Source organism: Anabrus simplex, chromosome 2, assembly GCF_040414725.1.
Source record: "Anabrus simplex isolate iqAnaSimp1 chromosome 2, ASM4041472v1, whole genome shotgun sequence".
NCBI classification, from domain to species: Eukaryota; Metazoa; Arthropoda; class Insecta; order Orthoptera; family Tettigoniidae; genus Anabrus; species Anabrus simplex.
In genome coordinates this window covers 223,789,968-223,803,705 of record NC_090266.1, presented here as the reverse complement: position 1 = coordinate 223,803,705, position 13,738 = coordinate 223,789,968, and positions in this window count along the sequence as shown.

Sequence of the window (13,738 nt, the reverse complement as noted above, 5' to 3'; positions counted from 1 at the left end):
TCCAATGCTAATGTGTAAAGGAAATATAACCTTAAATACATCATAGGCCTATTGTAGGAGTGCGGAAATTCACCATGCAAACAACATACCTTCATGACAGTATGGTAAGCCATTGATATGTATGCTTTCTCATAATGAGATGTGTAAAGCTTCATGAGGAGTGAAGTAGTTTGCCACTTTTTCCTAAGTAGGATAGCCTGCCCCTATGACTAACATCATGTATAAGAAACTCATGTCCTCGTCTCGAGGTAGTGCAGCACATTTCAGGAACACCTCCAAGGGAGGTGAGCTGCATGTGCCCTTTTAACCATATACCAGCAGTCCTGCCGGGAATCGAACCCGGGCTTCCGAGGCAACTAGCCATTAAGTTACGGAGGCGGACAGCAACTTGCATAATTTCGAGACACATTATTCGTGCTATGAATGCCATTAGTCACCACATTTTTGTCTGGAGTTGATGTGGCAAACCACATAACCCAGCACGATTCTCAATTATTTTATCTGAGACCGGAGTGCCTCTCAACCATTATTGGTAGAGCTGATAATTGAAATTGGGCATTTCGGGTAGGGAACTATAATTTCAAACCCTAGATTCAGGAGGAAGGGAAATGTTACCGTCTATTCTACCCAGGAGCCGACGAGGACACTGACCACAACTTGGTGGTCATGATTTTCTGCCTGAAGTCGAAAAATTTGCAGAAAGATAGGAATGGGGTCTAGACAAGTTGAATGAAAATAGAGTGGGGGATTGTTTTAATGAACAGGATTAATTGAAAAGGCTGAAGGAAACACAGTAGATGAAGAGTGTTCTGTCGTGAAGAATAAGTTCACTAGGGCTACCGAGGAAGTGTCACGATATCAAGTAAGAAACATTATATAACTCAGGATATAACTGACTTCATTGGCGAACAGAGAAAGTAAAATAAAGTAACAAAAACAAGGAGAAAATACAGCCGGCAAAAGATTGAGTTAGATAAATACTGCAGGACAGCTAAGGAAGACTGGTTCAAAGAGAAATGCAAGGATTTGAAGGTTATATGGTCCTGGGAATGGTAGATGCTACATACAGGAAAATCAAGGAAACCCTAGGAGAAAGGAAAAGAAGGTATATGACTATTAAGTGCTCAGATGCTAAAACACTTCTCGGGAGAGGGGACAAAGCAGAAGGAATTGTATCAAGGTAAAGAACTAGACAAAATGATTCCGGAACAAGAAGGGGTTGTTGTTGTTGATAATAAAATGGGAGACCCAGTTTGGAGTTCAGAATTCGACAGGGCTTCAGGAACCGAAATACAGTAGTAACAAGGCACCTGGAGTTGATGACATAGCCTCGGAATTAGAATGCCTTAGGATAAACAGGCATAGCGAGGTTAATTCACTTAATGTGTGATATGTATGATAGTGGTGAAATGCCATTCGATTCCAGACAGAATGTTGTCAAACCTATTCCCAAGAAAGCAAGTGCCGGCAAGAGTGAAAACTGCCGGGCGTAGTAGCTCAGATGGGTGAGATGCTGGCCTTCTGACCCCAAATTGGCACGTTCTATCCTGGCTCAGTCCGGTGATATTCGAAGGTGCTAAAATACGTCAGCTTCGTGTCAGTAGAATTGCTGACACGTAAATGAACTCCTGCGGGACGAAATTCTGGCACCTCGACGTATCCGAAAATAGTAAAAGTAGTTAGTTGGACGTAAAACCAATAGCATTATTTGTATTAATACTGAAAACTACCGCACCATTAGTTTAGTATCTCATGCTCGAGTAATTTTAACACGTATAATTTACAAAAGAATTGAAAGATAGGCGAAGCCGAGTTGGGAGAAGATCAGTTTGGCTTCAGAAGAAATGTAGAAACACGGGAAGGAATCCAGACTTCACGTATGATCCTAGAGGACTGAATTAAGAAGGATAAACCCACGTACATGGCATTAGTAGAATAAGAAAAGGCAGACGGTAATGTTGATTGGACCAAGGTTTTTGAAATTCTTAAGTTGATCAGGTTCAGATACAGACAATGAATGAATGAATGAATGAATGAATGAATGAATGAATGAATGAAGGACACTCTGCAATACGTACAAACGTCAGTCTGCAGTAGTAAGTATCGAGGTCTATGAAAAAGAAGCATCAATCCAGAAAGGAGTGGGGCAAGTTTGCAGTTTCTTACTTCTACTTTTCAATGTTTATATAGAACAGGCGATAAAGGAAATCAAAGAGGGATTTGGAAAGGGAATCACAAACCATGGAAAGGAAATAAAATCCCTGAGATTTGCCGATGATATTGATTTTTTATCTGAATCTGCAGAAGATCTGCAGGAATTGCTGAATGATATGGACTCAGTCTTGGAGAAGGAATACAAATTTAAAATAAATACATCTAAAAACTACTGTAGAGCAGAATTAATGGAGCGCTATTGAACGGAGTCATGTGATGCAGAAAGTACTAGATTAGAAATGAAGTCGTAAAGTAGGCAGATGCATACTCTTACTTGGATAGTAGATTAACTGACTATGACAGAAATAAGGTGGACAAAATATAGACTAGTATTAACAATAAAATCCATTCTTTAAAAAAATACATTAAAATAAGATATACCGGGTGAGTTGGCCGTGTGGTTAGGGGCGCGCAGTTGTAAGCTCGCATCCGTGAGATAATGGGTTCGAACCACACTGCCGGCAGCCCTGAAGATGGTTTTCCGTGGTTTCCTACTTCCACACCAGGCAAACGCTGGGGCTGTACCTTAATTAAGACAACGGCAGCATCCTTCCCATTCCTAGGCCTTTCCTGTCCCATCGTCGCCATAAGACCTATCTGTGTAGGTGCGACGTAAAGCAAACAGCTGCCGACACTGGTGTTCGAACCCACTATCTCCCGGATGCAAGCTCACAGCTGCGCGCTCCTAACCGCACAGCCAACTCGCCCGGTAAGAAGACTACCATCCTGAGAGAACACTCAAGCGAAGTTCATAGGCTACGATGATCCGTCCGTTCAAATTTGTTTTCCCTTCTTTGCTATTCAGTTCATTTTGGTTTCTTCCCAACTGACATAATTTTAGTCTTGGAAAAAAAAAAATTCATACCTGCTGTATTTTGAAAGAAATCCTTTGAGCACTGTCTACCATCAATGGCGAGTCATAGTGAAGACATAGGCCTACTAGTTCCTATAGTCTGATATACGTTCCTGTAGTCATGTCTACGTTCGCAAACCATGGGGAACAGGTGATATGTCGATCAAATGGTCTGAGAGTCGGGAATATCATTTGCTATATAACAGGAATGGGATCTTGGACATGTTCTTTTTCACGGGTCCCCTTGTGCTCAGGTGGCTAGGATTACCCCAATCCACCGATGGTTCCAAGACTCTTACCGTGAAAGATTTCACATGTCCGACTGTTTGACTGTGAGACCAGCATCCTCTTCCTAAGAAATTCGACGTGTATACTCATAATGATTTTAGGACGTCTCTAATTGTCTTAGGAGGGTAATATTTTGAAACCTCGGTTCGAATTTTTATACTTTTCTGTAAGTAAAGGAGCCTGGTGTTGTAATTGTCCAATACACGTTGGGCGGAGAGCAAAGAATCCCCGAGACAAGAGAACATCGCTCTTGTTATCGATATCCGAAAACCACTGATCTTAACAAGGGGCTGCCACGTATTGTTCCGCGGCTTATTTAAACAAGATTGAACCGAGCGATAGCTGCAGTCGCTTAAGTGCGGCCAGTATCCATTAATCGGGGGATAGTGGGTTCGAGCCCCACTGTCGGCAGCCCTGAAGATGGTTCTCCGTGGTTTCCCATTTTCACACCAGGCAAATGCCGGGGCCACGGCCGCTTCCTTCCACTTCCTAGACCTATCCCATCGTTGCCGTAAGACATATCTGTGTCGGTGCGACGTAAAGCAAAAAACAAAAAATACCAATATTGATAACCTACCACTCGCCAACCTCACCGTAAGAAACTACCAAGTCCAAGACTTGAGTATTTCAATTTGATTACAATGAAAGTGCATGTTTCTAGATATAGTGTAACTAAATATCACAGTGTTAATAGTGGTCATAGCTCATCTTACTCAGTAATTGATTCGTAGTGTCCTGTCATCCCCTATGCGTGAGTCAAGATTAATGGGCTGCTCTGTCAACGCACGAACCAAGCGCACACAGGTTTTTTCAAATGGTGGACAGGCGACGAGAGGCTGGTGTGGCTATCTCGGAATGAAATGGTGCTCCTAACTTTAATTAAAATTCAAAATACAGACACAACTGCGAATAAAGTTCTAACTGAAACTCATTCACTGGCGGTAACTTGTCTGCATACGGGAAATCTGGGAGGCCATAATACATTGCGCCGGACCAGAATCCGTCAGATCTCTCGTGTATTCTTTATTATTTGACATATCGTACTAAACAGTTTTAATTTTTCCAAGTAATTACAAAGTATTAAGAGAAATGATATAATTTATCACTTCTAGGATGTTTTGGGTGAAAGATTGTTCTTCATGGGAATGTTTGAGCACGCTCTAGACAGACAGACAGAAGCAAAGACCATAAAGAGAGTAAACATAAAGATGAATAAAACAACTTTGTACACGATCTTCTTCATTCCTTCACGCTCCAGCGGTGAATACTTCGCAGGTTTTCGAGCAAAATGTATTACGCCATTTTTTGGACATTTTTCATACTATCACTTGTGATTATTTCTTCTCTATTCATTGTTGATGCCAATTTCGTCGTACGGGGTAATTTATTTACTGAAATTTCAAAATTTCTATTTCTTACTAAATCTCAAGGGAGAAATTTCATTCAGGTAAAATATATTAAGTGACTTAACATGCTTAACTAAATTTAATTTTGATGCAAGTGCTGTATTGGTGAAAAATATATGGGTAAAGTGCCCTTTCTACCTTAAGTCTAATTATGTAATTTTCCTTGAACTACTATTACAGAAGGTAAAACACATCAAGTCAGTGATATGTTCAGATAAAACAGTTAGTTAAAATGTATTAGCTACGAAAAATCCATTTTCTGCTACACTGCGCTGTTTAATACACTCTAACAAAGCCATTGTACAGTTTTAAGGAGAAATATTCTTATTCTAAGAAGAGTTATTGACAGCGAAAGAATGCGAAATTTAAAAATTTTCTCGAATGTAAAAAATGTGACTCAGTGTGTTTTGCCTGTGAACCCAAAATATAATTACTTCCCCTGAAATGAAAATTCGCAGCCTGTTTTTATTCATTCGGCCGTGTCAGAATTGGAATGAATGAATGAATGAATGAATGAATGAATGAATGAATGAATGAAGCCACATCTAGTGGCGAGGACAGGAAGTATGCAGATTGCTGGAGCTGATATCGGAGAGTGTTGCTGGAATGAAATATGACAGAGAAAAATGGAGAACACAGAGAAAATTCCTTCCCGCCTTCGTTATATTCAGCACAAATCTCACTTGGATGACTGAGATTTGAACCAAGGAACCCAGTAGTCAGAGGCCGGCACGCTGCCGCCTGAGTCACGAAGGCTCCAATTACGACCCCTACAACCCTTAATTTTTGTCTAAATCCAATCCGCAATCCACAGTGTTCAATTCTTTCTTGGATTCGCACTCTCATGCATGTGCTCTTAAGAGAAATGTATTTTGTTCTCTTAACAATTGTGTCGTTATCCTCACTGGTAGGACTTATTTTACCGAAAAGAAGGATAATATCATTTATTGGAATTCTTTTCAAACGTCAGAATTTAGTTTATACACGGATGGCCTAATAGCATGTATCTGACAATGCTCTTCCTATCTATTATGTTTCTTATTAAGAAGTTGTAGTACATTACATATAACAAAGACAAAGACAAAGACACCTCCTTACAGGCCATGAAGGCCCTTGGAGGAGTGGAAGGAAAAGGCTTCCACCATTGTTAAACGCAGCACGTGATGGGGTAGAGTGGTTAGCTCTACGCCCGGCCGCCTTTGCCCTCAGGAATTAAACTGGTACTCATTTTTGGTGTACATTAAATATTAGGAGTGCATAAATACATTATGCCAACATTCATTCCTGCAGTAAGGCACAGTAAGGTTCATTTTCCTTTCAGTATCAGCTTAGAAAATGTTGTTTTGTTGTTTAAAGAGGCCTAAGAGCTAGGTCATCGGCCCGCATAGGAAAATGAACACAACGAAAATTTTCTGGTGGACTCAGCGTTGCCAACATCTGAGATGGTCAGGATCGTACAATAACCGCAGAAAGATTGTATTTCTTTGAAGCGAGGTTCGTACGACTTGAAATAACCATTAAAATATTCCCTGTTTATGTCTCTTTACAGACGCAATAGCTAACATACGCAGCAGCTTGCTTCCGAAGAAATTGACTGGCTCGATTCTTGGTTAATAAAATGAAATTTCCGAAAAGTCGAGTATCTCTGGTTCGGGCCACACGTTAAACTTCCCGTTCCACGGATTACCTATAACACAATAAGTAGGTGTCCCACTGCCTCATATCCACACTTAAACAGGTTAGGGTGGAAAATAAATAAGTCATGGTGCTAATATGTGAAATACAGTATGAAGGATACGAACAAAATTTTTATTTAGATTACTCAAGAACTGGGCAATTTCTAAAGGAATAGTCAAAATGAGATATACAGTCACTGAAGTGACTTACATCATAGCTGGAAATCGTCATCATAATCATCATCTTCTATGGAACTTCTTGGCACATTCACAGCAGAAGATTCTGAAGTACCGACCGGTACTTGAGTTTGCTGGTTGGTCATCTTTCTGAGCATGTTCTCCGACGGTTTGAAATCTTTACACGTACCACTGACTCAAACACACTGACTGGCCGGGAAGCATTCATTCACCGTAGAAGTAATTAGCCTATTCCTGTTTTTGACTTTGATGAGATTAATTTTGCTGGATATTCTTTCAGCATCAGCTTTCAAGGAAGGGAGTGACAAAACTGAGAGTGTATATTCTGGAAGTCGGGAAACGCACTTTCAACAAACGTGTTTTTCACCTCCTGCAACTTATCCCAAAATGAATCTACATCAAAGCAGGCTTTAATATCATCATTGACGTTGATAAAGGGTAAAATTCCTCCATCATCGTCAAACTCCTGAAGGCGAATGCTATGATCCACTGATTATAGTACAGGCTCGAGACCGTGAAATAACCCAGAAAGGAAAGAGCACACTGTTGGTAAATTCCTGTTTGGAAACTCATTTTTAGAAAAGCCTCTCCTTCCCTTTCTAATTTTCAATATATAATAGAATGTAACTCGCAGGAATAAGTAACAAAAATCTGCTCCTTTTAAGGTAAAACAAGACAAATTATACTGTACGTCATAGGATCGTACAATAGGCGTACGATCGGCGGATAGGATGGTACGATAGTACATAGCATCGAATTATCTTACAGTTACGATCCAGATCGTACTGTTTCCAACGCTGGGTGGACTGCATATCCGTATGTGGCTGGGAGGTACGACCATTCTGACGTAAATTAATGGGTAGGAAGAGCATTGTCAGATACGTGGTATTAAAACTAGGCCATCGGTATGCGGTTTTTGAAATAGAAAAGTATCCTGCTTTATGACGAGTTGTATACACGGAGTATATTTTAAAGGATGTATTCGTATTACTTCAATATGGGTGTTAACTGGGCTGAGCCAATATAAACAAGAGATCAGTAATATTTTAATGGATTATTCATTACTTGTTTGTGAGAATGCGAAAACATTTCCCGGCAGTGAAGTCCAATTTTAAAGATTAATAGGACGTTAAGACAGAAGAGATGAATTTGAAACATTATTAAACACAGACATAAATGCTCAATCTAATAATGTGGATATGTTCATATTCCTAAATCAACGTAAAATATAAACCACAAGGGGAAAACGTATATACCAGCACTATATACATATTGCTTTTCCGAACAGTAATCATATTAGTGTGATCGAAAAGAAAGAGTAGTTAAATGACTATATTTCGTAATTTCTAGTGTGAGCTGCTGATTTAAAATTTTACAGTTCGGAAATTCTTCCACGTACAATACGATACTTACATTTAATTTACAATAGGCACCAATTTGAATTATGAAGTATGAAACAATAACTTGATCCTTGTTCAATCACAGACCATGAAATGAAATGTCGTATGGCTTTTAGTGCCGCGATATCCCAGGACGGCTTCGGCTCGCCAAGGTGCAGGTCTTTCTATTTGACGCCCGTAGGCGATCAATCACAGACCATGAGAGATTACAATTCAATTCAAGGAACAAAGATCATGCGAGGTACCGAGCATTGTTTTGCGCACATGCTGTGTCCATTATTCTGATAAATGCAAACATCTACGAAAGTTACTGAAAATATTTGCATCACAATTCATAGAGTACCGAAAGGAAATATGGTCTATTAGACAGACCTAAAAGAGCAAAAAGTTTTCTTTTTAATGTATAAAGAGTTTGAAGTATAAACCTCACTTCACTGAGTGTAAAGGAATTTATTTTTCTTGTAAAATTACCTTGTCATTCTTGTAAATGATATTCTGAAGGAGACGGATAATTCACAACTGCTATTTCTACTCTGATTACATGTAGCTGAAGGTAAGGATGGGTTAGGACATACTCCTGCTACTGAATTTACTTAGATAGAGAGTTATATCAGTGGATCACTGTCTAATTTCGAAAGCTCTCATTCAATTTCGATCAGTTAACATTTTGCACGGTTTCTTGTTGTCAAGTCGCAGACGTAGAAAGGTGATCAAAATATGAGTTTCACAAACCTACTTTCGGTGATGCCCATGTCACAGAACGTCAATTGTAATGATTGGTGACCATTGTAAAAGGTTGATAACTATCAGGCTCGAACGAAGAAAACATGACCAATATCCACACTGACGGCCACACCCTGTTCACAAGAATACTTCTAGATCAATGTAATGGTAATTAATAGACAGAAATTTGTTTCACTTATCACCAACCCCAGAGATTTATGGATAGGTAACATGCAATGGCGTGAGTTAAGTGCATGTAAAGATAAATGAGATGGCGTAGATGTGAGTTCAGGGTACTTCGTTATGTATGTCAATTACATCAAGCGAAGATAAGTCAATACATTATTTCGAAGTGTCAATATCTGTAGTCAACTCACTGTCCATATCTAGGGTTTCAACGGCTATTCTTTTTCTTTTCAAGGAATGTGTCATTGTATACGAAAGTGAGACCATGAAAACATACATCCGTATTTTGTATTCTGTCTCCATGTCGATACACAAACGCCCCGGGTTTGAATACCATTTCCTTTTCATGTAAATGGCGTGCAGATAAGAATACAGCACCATATAATTCATTAAGACGAAGTTAGAGAGAAAAAGCGATGAAGTACACAAGTTGGTATTCCGATATCGATGGCTTTCCTTTAAAGTCTCGTATCTCCTAATGCGTTTCTTTCCCATTATATTCATGAAGACTAATAACGCCTCCCAGCCACACATTTATAGGTAGTTCATCAGAAAAAAATTCATTGTGTTAATTTTCGTATGCTAACGTGTAAAGGAAAATGAACCTTAAATACATTATGCTGTAGATGTGCACGCACTCTACAGTGTGATGGCAGTAGTGCAGAGCTGTAGCTTAGATCTTTTCCAAGAGAACAGTTAAGACATAGCCGCCATAGATCAATTGGTAGAGCAACCGGCGCAGGAGCGGGAGGTTGTTGGTTCGGATTCCACTTGTGTCCATTTGGCCACTTTTTTCCCGTATTTAACGTCTCTTCAACACCTACTATGTACGTATAACACGAACCTAATAGGTTTAAAGTCGTATTCCAGTATTACTGATGATGCTTGTTGTTTAAAGGGGCCTAACATCTAAAGTCATCGGCCCCGATTATTATTATTATTATTATTATTATTATTATTATTATTATTATTATTATTATTATTATTATTATTATTATTATTATAGGGAACCATGTAAATCTGTGCACAAGCAAATACAGTAGAGACAACACGCGACACTTAGTGAGATATCGAGGGACAGCTATTAGAGCACTCTCTAGCGGATTGACCTGAGGACTACTGATTCTGTCATAAGAGCACGTGTATTTTTTGTGTGAAGTTTTTGGTGTTATTTATGCTTTTTCAATGAGTTGACATAATTAAATAGTAGCGTGTGCCATTCTTTGATATCTCCTCTCAACATGAGGGGAAAGGTATGTGCTGTGTTTAGCTGCAGTAACTATGAAGTAGAGAAGAATGCGCGGTCTTTCTTCCGTATCACTCGTGACAAGAAAATGTAAGTAATATTGTGTTTGCATATATATTCTTCCAGTGACGAAGAGATTTTTATAGTACTTCATAATCTACTGACCTGCTCGACCCATATTTTAACTTGCTTAAAATATGATACGCATATTTTATTGTACAGTGCAGCAGTTAATCTTCAATACCGATGTGCTGTTTCAGGTGTGAGCTGTGGGTTCGATTTAATTCAAAAAAGACATATGCCTACGAGTGTGGCTGGTTGTGTTCCAAGTTACCCCATTTGGAATGCCGTAATGCGTTGTCAAGCATTAAAGGAAATGTGGGTGATTTAAGAAATGTACATATTTTGTTGAAACAATAGGATGATGCAAGTTTGCTTTACCCTAATATAATGGCATGATGGCAAGTATTGCTTATAGGGAATGTTTTTGAGGCTAAATTTATACATTTTCTTTCTTTTAGTAGGCTTCAAGTTAAAAGGAAAATTGTTCAGCTCTTAAATGTAAATTCATTGAATCATTTGTGTAAGGAATATGCCGATACTCTTGTTGACAAGTGTTTTAATATGATGATACAATGGTTTTAAGTGAGAAAAACAGAAAAATCTAGCCGTGAACGTTCAGGCAGGAATTATAAAGCTAAAAATGTAATGCATAAATGAAGGATCAAGCCCTTTCACAGCAGTCCATTTCACATCTTGATTATATGTCTAATTTCAGTCTTTAAATAATAACTTGTTAAATAATTCTTGATTCGTTTATGTAGAATTGTTGGGCAACATTGAAGTTAATATCTTAGAAACACTTTCTTTCTAGACGTAATTTATTTATCCATTTCTGTATATACATTTCCATTGATATTTGAATTTAGCGCGAATTTTCAGGTCAAGCCACTAGGAGCGCCACTTGCGACTTGTCTCCCACAAGGTCTGTCTAGGGAGGTCAAGTCACGAATGCTACTTATGGAGCAGCCATATTGTGTTTTGTTAACCAAAGGCAAGTGTATTCGAATTTAGAGGATATAGGCACCAAATATTGAACAAACAACCAACGAAAACGATTTCTCATGCAGAATTTAACTGGGTATCTATTGTTCATGTACAGTATATATAACTGTACAACTCGTAAATTACATGAACGCATTCACAGCTACTTGAATAGGAAGATAATTAATAGAACCTAAATTTCATTTTTTGAGAAAGAAGAATCAGGGAAGTGCTCATGTATAGGCCTACCCTTTCACTTCTATATTACTTGATCTTACCATGTTTCTAATCAATATCGTCCCTCAAAATACGAAATACTGGGCGAGTTTTCCGTGTGGTTAGGGTCACGCAACTGTGAGCTTGCAGATAGTGGGTTCGAAGCCCACTGTCGGCAGCCCTGAGGATGGTTTTCCGTGATTTCCCATTTTCACACCAGGCAAAAAAGTGTACGTAATCCCATTGACAGAAACACAGAAATCTGTACAGTACCTCCATTATATCATGAATTGATGAAATATTGAACTTTAATGTATTTAAAGACAGTTGTAGTAAATTTCCTTGAGCATTTCCTTTATTAAGAAAGTAGTAACGGTTACTGCGTTTCTAAAAGATTACTTCAGCATGTTGACAAAGGGTGAATGCCTCTTGAGTTGAGTGCATTAAATTATGTCCGCTGTTATCTTTTTTTTTTTTTTGCCTGTTGCTTTACGTCGCACCGACGCAGATAGGTCTTATGGCGATGGAATAGGAAAGGCCTAGGAGTGGGAAGGAAGCGGTCATGACCTTAATTGAGGTACAGCCCCATGATGATGATGATGATGATGATGATGATGATGATGATGATGAAGCTTGTTGTTTTAAGGGGGCCTAACATACAGGTCATCGTCCCCTAATGGTACAAAATGAGACAAAATGAAATGACAAATTAAAAGCCCATAAACATCCACTGATCACAATTCAAAACGTGAGGACGAAGAATGAACGGATGGATGGATAAGAATTGAAAACGATCAGTGGATCCGACCAGCAATGCTTCACATTCCCAGAAACTGACGTAGAACAAGAGTATTACTGACCAAGGGACTGCTTCTCCAGCACAATACTGAATTGATGATACTTGTAGTCGAAAGGGGTCCAAAATCCAGGTCAACGGGCCCACACAATGGTACTTATCTCTAGGAAAGTAGAACCATGGTATTTGTCATGTTGCGGTACTAATAAAAAATAGAGTAGACTCGCGGCATTCCATACATTACGGTACTACTCAGAGGTAACGAAATTCGCACATGTATTACAGACCTACGCTGTTTCGCACATTGCGGCGCCATCTACAGGCAACGCAAATCTATGGTGTTCATCACATAAAAGTGTAGCCTACTAACCACAGAGATTCCTACTATCCCGTGGTGTTCCTCATATAATGGGTACTAATCATAGGCAAGCCATAACCATGGGTTCCTTCATCCCATGCTGTCGCTCATATAGTGCTACGAATCACAGGTACTGCAAAAGCCGTCACGCTTTCGTTTGCTACTGATCTCAAACCTATTTTGTACCCAACATAGTGGTTCTACGCGAAAGTAAAAGCGACCCATGGTGTTCCCCACCTGGTGGTACTAATCACAAGTAGTTTCATGGTTCTAATTTGATCCTCGCCCCTTTTAGTCGTCTCTTACGACAGGCAGGGTATACCGTGGGAAAATTCTTCGTCTGTGTCCCCCACCCACAGGGGATTGTGTGTTTGGTCCGCGAGAGGTATTTTATTTCCCTCAAGTCCGCCGGAAAGCCGGGTAGAACCCCCTATCCGCCACCTGGGACACGCCACGTGGGAGTATCACCGCTCCCCCTGCTACGCCAGCGTAGTAGGTTCGTGGGGGTACAGCCCCAGCATTTGCCTGGTGTGAAAATGGAAAACCACGGAAAACCATTTTTAGGGCTGCTGACAGTGAGGTTCGAACAAACTATCTCCCGAATACTCACCGCACGCTGTTGTTATCAATTGATGTGGTAAATTATTTGTGTTCTGAGGCAAAAATACTCTTCTCATATGTAACAAGAGTGATGTTCTTAGCTACTGGGTACTATACTGAGAGTCAACTCAAGACCTTAGCGGTCCCTTTGATGTTAGTCAGACTTCTGGTCGGTGAAAAGGCTTCCGCAGCGCCAAATAGTTCCCTAGGTTTGTTACTTGTTCCTGAAGTCAGGAGATTCCTTCAGTTTGGTTAGATATTCTGGTGAACAGACTTGAAGAATCAAAAATTTTTGCCCTGTATAAATATGGAAAATATATCACAGGTAGTATGTTATTCGGGTTCGTTACCAACTCTTCTATGTCATACGTAGATGGCTATGAATAGTTATTGTTCTCAGCGGTTCATGTAGCAACATAATAATTGTTTAATATGGGATTGATATCTTATTACACAGTGTACTTAGTAAGCTTTGTTCGAGTTCATTCAATTGCTGATAAGTTCGCATAATATTTGCGACGTTGAAGATGGATC